The sequence below is a fragment of the Falco rusticolus genome, chromosome 1 (genome assembly GCF_015220075.1).
Source record: "Falco rusticolus isolate bFalRus1 chromosome 1, bFalRus1.pri, whole genome shotgun sequence".
NCBI classification, from domain to species: Eukaryota; Metazoa; Chordata; class Aves; order Falconiformes; family Falconidae; genus Falco; species Falco rusticolus.
Window position 1 is genome coordinate 104,686,073 of NC_051187.1, and position 14,079 is coordinate 104,700,151.

General features: G+C 39.8%; 1 long non-coding RNA gene across 1 annotated transcript; it reads right to left on the reverse strand.

Moving 5' to 3' along the window:
• Positions 1–5,978: 5,978 nt before the first annotated feature.
• Positions 5,979–12,939, reverse strand: LOC119154421. The gene is made up of 3 exons (XR_005106456.1): positions 10,050–12,939; positions 8,975–9,105; positions 5,979–6,090 (listed from the first exon to the last, which is right to left on the reverse strand). It is a non-coding gene; the product is annotated as an uncharacterized LOC119154421 (long non-coding RNA).
• Between the last annotated feature and the right edge of the window lie 1,140 nt (positions 12,940–14,079).

Here is a 14,079-nt window from a genome sequence, read left to right on the forward strand (position 1 = left end):
GAAAACCAGAAAGCCTAATAACTCTTGACAGTTTACATAATCTCAAAAGTTGTTCCACTGAAATTTGATAGAAAACGTTGCAGTTGCAATATTTGGATCACTACATGAATTAAACAAGGGTTTGGTTCACTTTCTAGAAATAAAAAGCACAATAATAAGTCTCCTAAAAAAGTGCAAATATAGCAGAAAGGGGGGAGTGTTGTTACACTTTTTTTTTTATATAGTAATAATTTCACTTCCTCCTTGATCAAATTAAAGGAAATTTTAAAGCTTGTGAACAACCATGATAATTTCAATTTAGATCAGTTCGGTTCTGTGAACGCTTTCAATTTAAAATATATGCTCAAGTAATTTCTCCTGACCAAATGCAAAATACTTTCCTTTACAGCTGCCCAGAATAATAAAGGATTTGAGCTCTCTTAACTCTTGCTCTCCAAACTCCAAGGGGAAAATATTATTGCATGCTGGGAGTCATTACGATGATTCCAGCCAAGTTATGAAAAAACACTAGTTTTACTAGTCTTTGCTGAGGCTTTCTGAGCAACAATGGAGATTCTGGAAGTTTTCATAGATAAAGAGTTCTCAGCAAAACTGAAGAGATGCCTGTGCAGTCTTTGTGGAAGCGCCATGGGTAACCCTGTCAAACCGCGGTGTTTAGTACCTACTCCAGCACCTGCAGAAGTCGTTTGTAGCTCTGTTGATTTCAGAGGGGTTTCATGTTTGCAGTAGGTAAAAGGGCTCTCTAAGCCAGCAGGAAGAGCCTGCTCCTGCGTAGCGCTAAGGCATTGCTGCAGGAAAGCAGAATGTCATCTTTCCAAGATGTAAAACTGCATTTTGAGCCCAGCGTACCTACTAAAGAGAGGTCTCACAGCAGGTTAGTAATGCAGAACCAGAGTTTACAATCTCATGAGTGCCTCCACCTCTCACCTGCCTAGAAATTTCTCAGTATTTCAGCTGCATAGGCCATTTTTTTCCAAACACTTCTCCTACTAAGAATGAGTGACTCTGTTGAAATCCATTGCCACTCCCAACTTACGACTCCCACACCTTCCCAGGAAAGAACCCCACTTGATTAGACGCAACATGAAAACAATGTTAGAATACATATACCGTATGTGGTGGATATGAATACTTGGTAATTTTGCCAATTACAACTCATCCTCTTGCCCATTGCACTTAATAATACCAAATCCCGCCTCGCTGTCTAGAGCTTTTGCTGCATTAAGATGCTGTTTCCATGTTGTACCTGGATCCTCTTTACTCCCACATTCACCAAGCCTTTGGTTTAGACCTGAAGTGGGCAGTCACAGTTGGCAACCAACATTAATAGGTGGCAACCAACATTAACAGGACATACAGCTTGCTCAGGTCTGACACTTGTCTCATCAGCATCTTCTAATTGGTTTCAAAGTCACAGCGATATAAATGATATATAACAAACCTTTCCTGTAGTTATAAAGAAATGGTCAGGCATCTTTTTCACCTCTGTAATTTTGTACAATTGCTAACATGAGAGTATGTACACAAATCAAGTATGACAGTTACATCAATATAAAGTGACCTAAAATGACACTCAAGTGGTTTCTTAAAACAGAAGTAAATAATCTAGATACATGTAATAAGTCCTGAGGGTACCCTCTACCTCCAGATAGTTCTCTCCTTCCACTGCCTATTGTATGATTAAGAGTTTTCAGTATTTACACCATTACCGTTCATTTTCTGCATGGATGATTTATTTTACATACAAGGAAAACAAAGGAAGAAAAAAAAAAGTAAAACCTTCTCAAAAGATGGATTTCCTCTTTGCAATGTTAAAACCACTCTGGGAGTTAAAAAAGGTTATTAATTCTCTTTTATATTGAATATATTTAGTAAAATACATCTTTTTCTAATCAGTTAACCATTTCTCATACTTCACCGATACTTCACAAGAAACTTTACTGAAGTCTCTGAAAAATGTGCAGCTGTGAAAAAAGCATTAGTAAGATGATAGGATACGTGAGAAATAAGCGAGTGAGACAAAAGTTGTGATTCCTTCATATGAAGCAACACCACAGCTGTCTGCAGCCACTCTGCAGCACTTGCTACCTCGCATCGTGACGTGCACTGCAGAAGCAGGAGGATTAAGAGAACAAAAGTGATTAAGGGGCTATAAAACCTCTGGTATGACCAAGGACAGAAAAGATGGAGGCTCTGAGAAATTCACAAGATGCACATGTTCAGGTAAATCAAATAAAGAAGGTGACTCGGAAGCTTCTGTCTCTGCACCTCACTGCCCAGGACCAAGAGGATATTCATTTCAATTCAGGGTGTGAAAAGCAGGACTGACACAAACATACCTCTCCAAAGGAATGAAACTGTGGAACTCAGCACTACCAGGAGTCACCAAATCCAACAGCTTAGCAAAACTCACAAGGAGGGACTAGACATTTATAAAGCCATCAGGATTATGGAGTTTTTATCATATTAAATGCCATGTACAGTGATTTAGACCAGTATGTAACTGTTGCAAACTACAGCAAGGGCCAGAGTGGGAAGCTGTGGGTAGGTTCTTGCACCTAGTCCTGAAGCAGCTGGCACAGATACTACAGCAGAAAGAACAGAATTTGAAGTTAAATGAGTAAGAGAAGGGCATAAAGACACCGCGTGTTTAATTTTTACCCTAACACACAGATCTGTTTTTGTTGCCATATCAGTTCAGTTATGTAAAATATAACTACACAGAATATTCCTTCCTTTTTGTAACAGTTTGACCAATATAGCATAATTCAAAGATTTCATATTTATTTTAAAAAGTGTAAGGAAAGCTACTATTAACAACAAAAGTTGACTGTTGGTGGTTTGCGTGTGTGTGTGCAGACAGCGCACAAGAAATAATTTTCTTTGAATGATGAAATTTTTACAGGACCCTTTTTTTCCATGTGTCAATTTTACTGCAAACATGGTATGTGTGTGTGACTTTTTTGGGGAAGATAATATTACAGGAAAAAACATATAGTCCCGCTTCCCAGTGTTTTCCTCAGTGCTCTATATAGCTTGCTATGTATTATTTCCTTAATAATGAATGCTGTTGTTCTAGCATAGCTAACTTCTAACTGTCATTTCTTTTTACTGAAGTCATTCTGAAAAATTTGGTGCTTTTTTTGTTGTTGTTTTTACATCCAGATCAACTAGTAACTCATAACAAGCTAAGTGAGAAAAAGAAAAGGTCATGACAATCAGGAAAATTTTTAAAGAGGATTATTTAGTGCAATCAAGTATTTGTTAATGCTTTCCCCTTCTACATGATTACTGTTTTCTGTTTGAAAGTAATTTGTTGCAAGAAAATTGTATCTCCTATTACTGTAATACCTTAAGAATATATGCAGATATTTTCTTGGGTTTAATATATTGGGAAATGTTGTCTCAGAAGCCTATTAGTTGACTTTTATTCTATTTTGACTTACCCATACTGTTTGACGCAAGCCTTTGATGTAGCTATAATTAAGTGCTGTTAGCTTCTGTCTGCATCGAACTGGAGCTGAGGCATCACACAATAAAGACAGGCTCCAGGATGCCTTTTTGGAGTCAGTGATGTAACCTCAAAAGCTGGAACAGAACTGTATCAAAATTACATTTCTATACATGATTTATTCTTACTGCTGAGGCCAGCTTTTAATTCCTGAACCCTGTGCCAGTTAGACTTTAGCACATCCACAGTCATTCTTACTTAAGAGAGTACACTTTACTTACAATAAATTCACCAGCCTAGCATTTGACCATTTATTGCATTTTTCTGGCTAGTAGTAGAGCACTGTAATTTATTGAGCCAAATGATTGCAGTTTCACAGAAGTTTTACTTAGCACTTAACTTGCCTAGTGAAATCAGTATTATTCCAATATTATACATTAGAAAACAGTAAATCAGACTTCTGCCTAAAAATTGCTGATAAACTATTTTCTGATATGCCCCGCTGTTGACACACAGACACAATCACATTGCTATATCCATATTTTCTTGAACTGCAGGAGACCTCTCTGATGATTCTTCCTAAATGAACACGAATGGGTTAAATAGCAACTTCAGGGTTATGCAGTTGTTACCATTGCCAGGATTAGAAAAAGAAATCTGTCAGTTCTAATAAAGAATTGAGAAAATTCAATAGTACCAATAAATAAATAACATATCTATGGCCTAAAATCAAAATAATTCTAAAAGTCATGAACTTAATGTTGGTTATATTGCAAACTTGAAGCAAAACTGAGATTAAAACCACACAGAAGAGCAATTATGCCAGTGTACTTCTCAGTATATCTTTGGCTATATTACCTTCCCTTCAGGGGCACCCCGAGGAGCTTTGAACACTGTAGCACAGTATATAGGAGCCAAGCTGAGTTTGTGTCATTCAAGGAAGACAGCACTTCAACACAGGGTGAAATCAGCTAATAAAGTTCTGAGTCACATTTATTCCCTTTAAATTCTTACACAGTTCCAGCACTGAAGGCCTCTGTATTTTAATGGCAAAGTCAACAAGGCTTGGCCTCTCCAAGAGGCAGTCAGGTCTTCACAATGCAGCCTTATGTCTTCCTCCACTGTGTCTCCTCTGGAGGAATAATCTGGTCCAAATATGGTAGTCAGGACCCCCCCAACCCCATCTCACAGACTTTTTAGACGGAACACAGAGCTTAAGATGATATCTAAGATCTTGTACCAGTAATAGACTTCACTTCGTTCACTGATGAAGCCAATACACCTGTGCAGTAAAGCTTAGCAGCTAAATTAGGCTATGTTTAAGAGCATTGGAAAGGTTAACTCCCCCATAAATGTGTACACTCTCCTTCTTTACTTAAGTATGCTTTCAGAAAGTTACCAGAAGCATGTCCTAAAAGAACGTGACAGGCCTGTTAGATCCGATGTGGTGGTACCAAACGGCACTGGTGGCAAACGGGAGAGACAGCGCTACCTTCCTTTTTCCAACATCAGCCCTGCACTGGCTCTTCTGCACTTACAAGTGTTTGCCAGATGTGTCTACAAGGAACAGCAGAGAAATGCTTGCCATTAATAATCTTTCCCCTTTGCTTTCCGGCTCTGTCTGGTAGCCAGCCTGTCATGCAGCAACTGGGTTACACTATCTTGCCCCCTTTTTGATTTGTGAAACTTTTCTCATAGATTAATTGGTTTTCCCTTTATTTCAGTGGGTTGTGATTGTGGCATAACTTAATTACACTTTTCTGGTCCCAGGTATTTCTACCTTAGCGAGGTTCTTTGGGAGGGAAAGGACGGTGTTTAGATTTGCTTTCAATGTCCTTGCAGCTGGGAAACGTGGATGGCAGTGTTGCTGGAACAAACTCTCTTGCGAGGTTTCCTGTACTTTCTGCTTGCAGTATTGCCAAGAATATTCCTAAGGCAGCTTTTTCACAGTGACTTGGAATTTCACACTCTAGGTGAAAGCAACGCTAAAGCAAACGAGAAGCAGAGTGAAAAAGAAATACAGTATTTCAGGTTAGTGGTCTTAAATTCAAGAAATGAGCAAGCTTAAAGGAAAAGATTCCTTCTTTTTCCCGCCCTTCACCAACTAATAATTTCCTACTTAAAATTTTCTTCTGATTTCCCCACCACCCATCAACAGTGGCACAGAAGTTGCTTCTACTTTATCTGCTATTTACTGGCAACTGCAACTTGACCTCTCAGACAAGGAGTCCCTGAGCATACTGTTCATGGATTTCAAATAGCCTCTGGATCTCTGCTTACAGACAGAAGCAATCGAAGGGACATTGTAGTACAGCTGGCTTATCCATGTTTTTAAAAAGTACTGTCCCCTCATAGCCTGGGCAAATTTAGTCTTGTAGGACTTTATCCTCTATGTGCTTAAGAATTCAACACCAAGCTCCGTATCATGCTTTACCCCCAAAACTCAAGGCAGAAACCAGCCAGGCAGCTCTGCTCCCCATGACCTGTGAAAGGTTGCTGGGCTCTTGAGAAACCTACCGAAGCAGCCTCCATGCTGCGTGTGTGCAACTGCTCACATGTGAAATATTTCCGTCTTCAGCCTGAGGACATCTGTTTTAAGTTCTGACCTTTTTTTTGAAAAAGCACCTTTTCGTCAGCAGCTGAAAAACAAGGAGACGTGTTAGAGTCAGCTCTGGAGCTGCTGCTGAACTCTTGCATGCGCTGTGCTTCATGCCAAAGAATTACAGCACTTGGGTCTCACATGCAATATTGTCTGTGGTGTAACCACGGGACCAGCTTCCAAACCCTGCAGCCTTAATGAGTCTGAGCACACTTCTTGCATCCCAAAGCAGAGCAGCTGGAACCTGAAACAAATATTCCATGCTTCATTTCCTGAGAACCGTTGGTACAGAGAGGGCCTAATGCTGGTGATCAACACTCAGAAGCCATTGATTTAGTAGAACTCATGAATGGAAAAGTAAAGGTGCCCAAATTCCAGATCAGGTGGTTTAATTGTTGTGTTGCTGTGAGAGTAACTTTGCTAATGTCATATGATAATGCTTGCAAGCCTCTTGGCTTATCTTATATTGCCTAAAAATCTTTTACTGTACTAAACAGACACACAGACAGCGATTGAAAATCGTGTTTTAAACAGTCATCTACTGGTGTAAAACTCCAGAGGAATGCTTTTGTTGTTTGGAGGTCTTCATTCAAACAGAGATGAAGAACTGGATGAGGCATCAACATCTTTCCTGCTTTACACAAGCCAATTATATCTGTGCAGTTGCTGATGTTTTTTTTTTTTTTTTTTTCAGAGGCTGGATGTGTAAAGCCATAGCCTTCATCTGAAGGGAAATGAAGAGGAGTCTGTAGGTATCTTTCATCTCTTGCTTCCCTAATGCTATTATTCTGCATTTCCTAGGCCAGAAATGTTAAGGTCCAGCTGAACAATTCTCAGAGCATGCTTCCTTTTGCCAAGAGCTGATATATTACTCTCCAAGAGGTGCAGAGAGTTGCTTCTAGATATAATACCAGCTTTTCTCTCATGCTCCTCAGATCATTCTTCTTTACAGGAGCTGCTGCTAAACTTCTTTACAAAAAACACAGGAGAAAGAGGTTGCAGCCACAGTATTCATGGAGAATATGAAAAGAAATATTGTACTTTTCAGGGAAGAACATGGCTTGGGAGGGAATGAGAATGAATCATAGTGAATCATTTTCACTCACTGAATACAGTACAGAAGGGGGGGGGGAGAAGTGTGAAGATATTTGCTTCCATCATTCTATAAAGTAAGAGCTAAACCTCAGGGCTCCTTTAAAAGCTGTATGAAACTTTTAGTGTAGATAGACTTTCTGTACAAGCACTTAGCAGAGCAATATCATACAGCAAAAAAACCACGGGCTGGTTTAACAGTGGCAGCAAGCACTAAGAGGACAAAATCTAGGACGCTGCATCCAAGGTCTGGGTGGTCTGCACAGAAAGAAGTGCCGCACAAATCACCATGTGAAAGGACAAGGCTGGCAGCACAACACAATTCAAAGGTAATAGAGAAGTGTTGTGATGGCCAAGCTCTTTCAAAGATGCAGGAAGGATTCTCCACCTTCTACCAAACATAATTTAAAGGCAATGTGCCCTGTGAGGGCAAAGAGAATATCTATGCTGTCAAAAGAAGCCCATATAGGTATATCTATCTATACTCTGTGTGGAAGGGCGAAAAAACTTATTGCAATGTTACTATAAAACACCTTTACACCGCTGTAGAAGGCATCATGGAGATGTACTGGTTTAATTCTACTGGTGAAAAATGACATCAACAAATTGTACTGGCACAAAACATACGTTTAGAATGGGTCTAACTGACCACGAGGGAAGAGTGGCGAAACTCTCCTACTAAAAATTAAGTCATTATTTCATGCAGGTATCATGTATGCCTTGTCTGGATCAGTTTCTGTAGAGTGAAAGCTAACTATATGGAACAAGAAATACCTCTCATTTTAATTTCTTTTTATCTTGTTTTTTTCTTAAATATTGCTTTTAATTTAAGAATTTTATGAAACCACTTGAATAAAGTACATTTTGATAAAAGTTATTCTGGTCATTCTGGAGAGAAAATACCTTCAAGAAGATAAAAAGATAATGTGGCAACCTTCTAAACTGGAAATCCTTTGAGGAGAATGAGCTAAACTCTTTCTTTTTCATAAACAGTGCGACGTGTAGGCCTGCGTTCTGATGGCATGCACCAACAGCTGATGGTGAGCAGGGACGGGAGCTGAAGGGCTACAGGTGATGAGGAGAAAACCAGCACCTACCCTAGCATTTTGATTAGGAGTGTTCAAATACTCCCCCACCTCAGCGGTTTCTGGATGAAGAAATAAATGCAGCTGTTTCTGGAGACACGGCAGAATTTTCTGTAAGATCAGTTACCAGTGCTTACTCAAGTCCATGTTTCACTGACTCATCTCCGCACTGCGTTGCTACAAGTTGGCCTCTGCTCGGGAAGACAGCTTGGCAGGAAGAAGATTCCTCTGCTTGCTCAAGGTCTTGCTGACTAGCAAGGGCCAAGTTCTCTAGTGGAGCTGGAAAATGTGCCAAGAAGTGTAACTCGGTTTGTTTTTTCTTTTCTTTCTTGGTCATAAAAAGGAATTGCTGCCCTCACCACAGAAGATGCAAGTTAGGACAGTACCGTGATTCAGACTGGGTAGGTGGAAGAGAAAAGTATGTGCTGGATGCGCAGGGCACACTGGCCAACCCAGCTAGAAGCAACCAAAGGCAGAATGGTTTGCTGACAACACGAGTGAAAAGGAAGCCACTCTCCCAGAGGAAGGGGAAGGAGAATTCCCCTTCCCACTCCTTACAAGAGGAAAGCAAAGAGCTCCAGAGAGGACTTGGCCAACAGCAACACCTGCCCTGACACCCCAGCCCAGAGCTCTTGCTTCCTCCTCACCACCCCCCATTTAACTTAAAATAAAAAGAATGACTTCACCCTTTCTTTGGGAAAAAAAGAAACAAAAATATCTGCAAAGCACTTAATGACAAACCCTTACCAAGATGAGTAATTCTTTGTTGGAGAACAGCACCTGATGTAGGAGGGGTTTGGGTTTGGTCTCAATCTATGCACTCCTTCATGGGAAACACATAAAGAATAATCATATCATCTGAGGGCTAGACCAAGGAACTAGAAAAAAAAACCATGAGCAAGAGGGTGCACACTTTTAATGATCTGGGTAATTAAACATTGGAACAGTTTAGCAAGATGGGGGTGGATTTTCCATATGGTTTAACATGTTTGTACTTAGCCCGCTTCATAAGATGATACCTTGTAGCAAATTTGTAAACACAGTTTGGTAACACAGATTTTTGTATCAGCTTGCAGCAAGTGCATAGATGTAAAATCATTAACAGGAAAGCTAATAAAAAAAATGAAATCACAGTATCAGCCACTCTGGTAATCCCACCCACCTTTCATACAATGCAGGGAGATTTCCAGCAATCTCCAAAAGGGCAGCTTGGGTTAGAAAAGAAAAGGAAAATAATATTCATAAGAGATTTACAATTAAAGCCAAAGATTCAGTTCCATTTGAAACAGATGGTCAGGCAAAGGCATTCTGGATAATTTAGCAAAAGCCTGTGCTTCAACTAGCTAACAAAAGCATTGACTTAATCTTCCCTCTAGTTGTGCAGGGTAACCTGTTTATTGCATATTACGGATCAGGAAATATCTGCATTGCTTAAAACCTGACATGCTTACAGGACCAGTGCAGATCCAGAATTACATTTAAATTAAATTAAATTAAAAGCATTACTGCTTGTAATGAAAATTAATTGAAATTGCAAGTGAAGACAAGTAAGACATATAAATTTCTAGAAAAGAATGAGAGATGGAGGGCTGAGTGAATTGGGAGAAAACTAACATGATTATAATGAATGGCAGATAGCTAAAATATCACTGCTGAGGTGTTGCGGTGAAAGTAGTGTTGGGTAAATGCAGTACAGCTGATAGACAATAAAAAGTATATTTTTCTTTGCTTCTTTAAGGTAAACTAAGGAATCATGATATGACACAGTTACAGTATTGGATGGATAAATCTCAATGACAGCACTAGAAACATGCTTTCGTACCTTGGGAAGTCTTGTATCTCAGCAGACACTGCAGAAGAGAGTCATTGACATGTCTTTTCCTCTGGGAATAAAAAAATGTTGGTAACATTAAACCTACAGTGTATTTTCTTCCATCTACCCTCCATGTAATAAATAAATTGCAATTTTGGTGTACTGCTCTCACATCTACCTTAATAATTCACAAAATGCACATTTAAACCAGTATCTCACCCAGACCTGTAAACAGCAGTAACTACAAACTCTCAGACCTGCCCTATTTCCATCATTAAAGCTATTAATGTTTTCCAGCAGGACTGATGCCCTTGCCGTGCAACTCTACCTTTGTTTATATTTTCAGAAAGTACTTGGTAAAAAAAATATATTCATGATCTTTAGGGAAATAATATCACTAGGCAATTACAGACTGAATAAATTCTGGAATTATAAGACAATTCTACAAATAGATTTGATATTGTCATAGGGAAAATATTACTCATCTTGTTGCATGCAGCAAAAGATTTTAGGATGCAAATTATTAAGTCAGCCTGAGTGTTCCCCCACTCTCCGTCCCTCCCAGCTGAACTAAGGGCACAGGTAGCAGCTGACTTTAGAATGTGACTTTCACCTCCCCAGTCCGTTGGGATGATGGTGAGGATGTCTAAATCTGCTCTGTGGCTCCCAACTCAGTACACAGCAACTAAACCATGCAATCAAGAGGCTACCGTGGTACCTCTGCAGACCGATTTAAACCCTGCTGCTACAAAACACCAGTAGAAGCACACCTGATGAAGTGCTTGAAGAATGATGGCCTTATGGTTTAAGCATTAGACTCCAGTTCAGGACATCTGGGCTTTTGCCAGCCCTTGCCAATGCCTTCCTCTGTCACCTTGGGACAACCTATGTCTTATTTTCTGTATGTATAACAGATAGAAATAATGCCCTGCACTGCAAACTGTGAGGGTATGTAGTAAATGTACAGGCATTGCTCAAAACCATGAGTGTACACAGTGAAGGAAGAGTGGAAGAAAGAACTAGGTATGTATATCACAGTGGTGGCTCAGTGAAATGGAGTGAATTTCACCATTCAGCAGTGATAAACCACCACACTGCACTCGGAAGCAAGAAAACAGGAATGAGGATTTGTCCGTCATAAGGGAAACAGAGTAGCTATTTTATGGCATTGATTACTCACCTACATGATCTTCAACATCTTCTGTTGGGAAAATGCAACTGCTAAAACACTTCAGTTATGTATGCTATCCTGAAGGCTACATCTGAATAAATATCAAGTATCCGATTTAAATAAGTGTGAGTTAAACATTGTCTACCCTCTGGAATCATGAAAAGTTAAAAAGTTACTTTTGAAAATTTACTCCTTAGAGGAGACATCCATTATTTTTCTGAACTGGACATTATAGGCATGGCTGGTGGTAGTATATTTTGTGATATAAAATATAATTAAAGTGTTTATTTCGTAGCCTATTTCATACATTATCATCTCCTGTTTTGCATAGGGTGCTTTTAGAAAATGACTGTAGAAGTTGAGACAGAGAATTGAGTTGCTGTGAGAAAACATAAAATCCTTTTTCCAGGACGGTTTCAGACTTGATTTTTTTTCCCCCCTGTATAAGAACAAGCAAAACCTAAGGAGTAGAAGCCTGCCTCACACGAAACAACCAAAATAAACAGAAATGATACCGGCAGTTCTCTGCCTGGGCTCCTTGGCTAGGAGTGCCATCCCGAGCTTGAAGCAGCAGGGGATGCTCTAGGCTCAGTGCAGCCTGCAGGGCAGAGTCTGAGCATTACAGCTATCTTCCACCACAGGAGGTTTAGGCTTTCAAGACTCCTGGGTGCCAAACCGTTTTGCTACTTGAACTAAGCAATCGATAAATTAAAATAACTCTGATAGTACAAGCAGAATGCACACCAAATGGCATTAGCGATGGCTACCTGGTAGGCCTCCAAGGGAGCTGTCACTGGGAAGTCATCATTAAAAGGAGGTGCTTTCACGGGAAGCAGTATTGGGTCCAGCCCGTGCAAAATGACGGCGGACAAGATCTGCAGGTGACACAAAGGCTGGTGGAGTGGTGTACAACATGGACAGGACAATTGCAAAGTGATGCAAATTACCTGAAAACTTAATAGAATCATAGAAATTCAGCTTCTTCAACAAAATATGTTTTACTGAAACCAGCTATTGACTGATGCACAGAGTATGTGTAACAAGGAACGAAGGTGTACCAGCAGAAGAACTGGAATGGTGAGAAACCTATCCATTTGAGAGTCACAAGGGACATGCAATTCATTAGAGGCAGAGGAGTGCTCCCTTCTTGGGAGCTGATGTTTCTTCCTTTAAAACAGCTTGAGTGAAACTAATACAGGAATATTGTATTTACTTTTGATGTCCACATTTTTCACAGTCTACTGAAAAACTGGAGGTTTGCAAAAAAGCTTCAGCTCCTGCTCAGGAACTGGAGAAAGTGCCATACAATGATTAGACTCTAAGGATCCATTCAGCTTCTAAACAATTTAAAGACTGGAATACAGGCATACAATTATAAGAGAAAAACACCAGGTGCCAAAGAACTCTTTGTCTGGGGCATAAAGATAACATAAGGCTGGAATCTGTAGCCAGACAAAAAGAAGGCATATGTACTTTTAACTCAGATACTAACTATTGCAAGAGATTTACAATGGGAAGGAATAGATTCTTCATAGTTTTGTTCTTTAAATCAGAACTGGATGCTTTTCCTTGTTTGTTTGTTTGTTTTTTTCAAGTAAGTTATCTTCTACTTAAACAGAATTTACTAGGTTTGAATAATGAAATGGGAATTAAAAGTATAGGAAATGGCAACCTGGCAAGCTTGTGTCTTTAGCAAGACACTGTATATTTAACAAGTCTACTGTATAAGCACACAGGACGATGAAAAGTTATTATTTGTTTATGAATTTAGCTGAATTTATTATATTAATATGATATTATTTCCTGTGTACCTCTGAGGAACAACCATGACTAATACGAGAAAGACAGGATTCTAGCTGGACTTCAAGGACTGCCTTCTAGTACAAGTCCTCATGCTGTTTTTTTGCTGGCATGGAGGAGAAGGAAACAGATGTCAGTGAGATCTCAGCCTGCTGTATCTGGAATAGAGAAAAGCTTTCACCGATTTTCATATAACCATCCCCCAAGTTTCGTGAGTGTGAAGCAGTAAGAAAGCGGCTGTAAAGAAAGGACAGGAACCAGAAAGGGTACCGTTTCATCTAAACGTGTTCGTTATCTGCGGCTAACTATTGGATCTTGACATACTCACAGGCTAAAAAGTTTAGTGACTTTCCTGCTAATGACTCGGTAGCGGGGGCTGTGGGAGGCTGAGAGCGGTGGGAGTGGAAGCAGCACGGCGTGTTCCTCCTGCCGCAAACCAGGCACTTCTTGTTCTCCTGCTGCCATTCTGCACAGGGGGGTTCCAAGCAGACTTTCACATCTGATGGCGAAAGCAGAATTAATCATTTAGCCTTTTTCCTTTCAAAGAGAAGGAAGAAAAATCTAGCGGCAGTAAAAATCTCAAAGAAATGATGTTTAAAGACAAAAGGCAGTGAGTTGCTGAAGTCATCTGGGCTGAAGTCCAGGGCTTGTGCACTGCCTCTGCATCTCTGCAAACCCTTCTTTGGGGAGGTTAACACTTATTAACTGCAGGGACTTTCTTCTGCTGTCCAAACAGAATGGAAATGATTAATTTTCAAATCCTCCATAGCTACACGGTAATAAAAGATCAATTATTTCAGGATCATAGAAATAAGTCTCGCTAAGAGATTGCTTAGCGATTACTTGAAAGCCTAAACAATTTGGCAAAGATAAATAACACCAACCAAAAAGCTCCAATATGCTCTTTATAAACACTAACTATATTCACTCCGTCCATGGTGATAAAATGTAATGAAATCTGCTAACAAAACCCCAAATAAAACTTGAATCAATCACTATAAAAAGGTGTGCTGTCAGAGAAAGATTTTAAGAGGTTTGCCCAAAGGTAAGACACTACCAGTTACATCC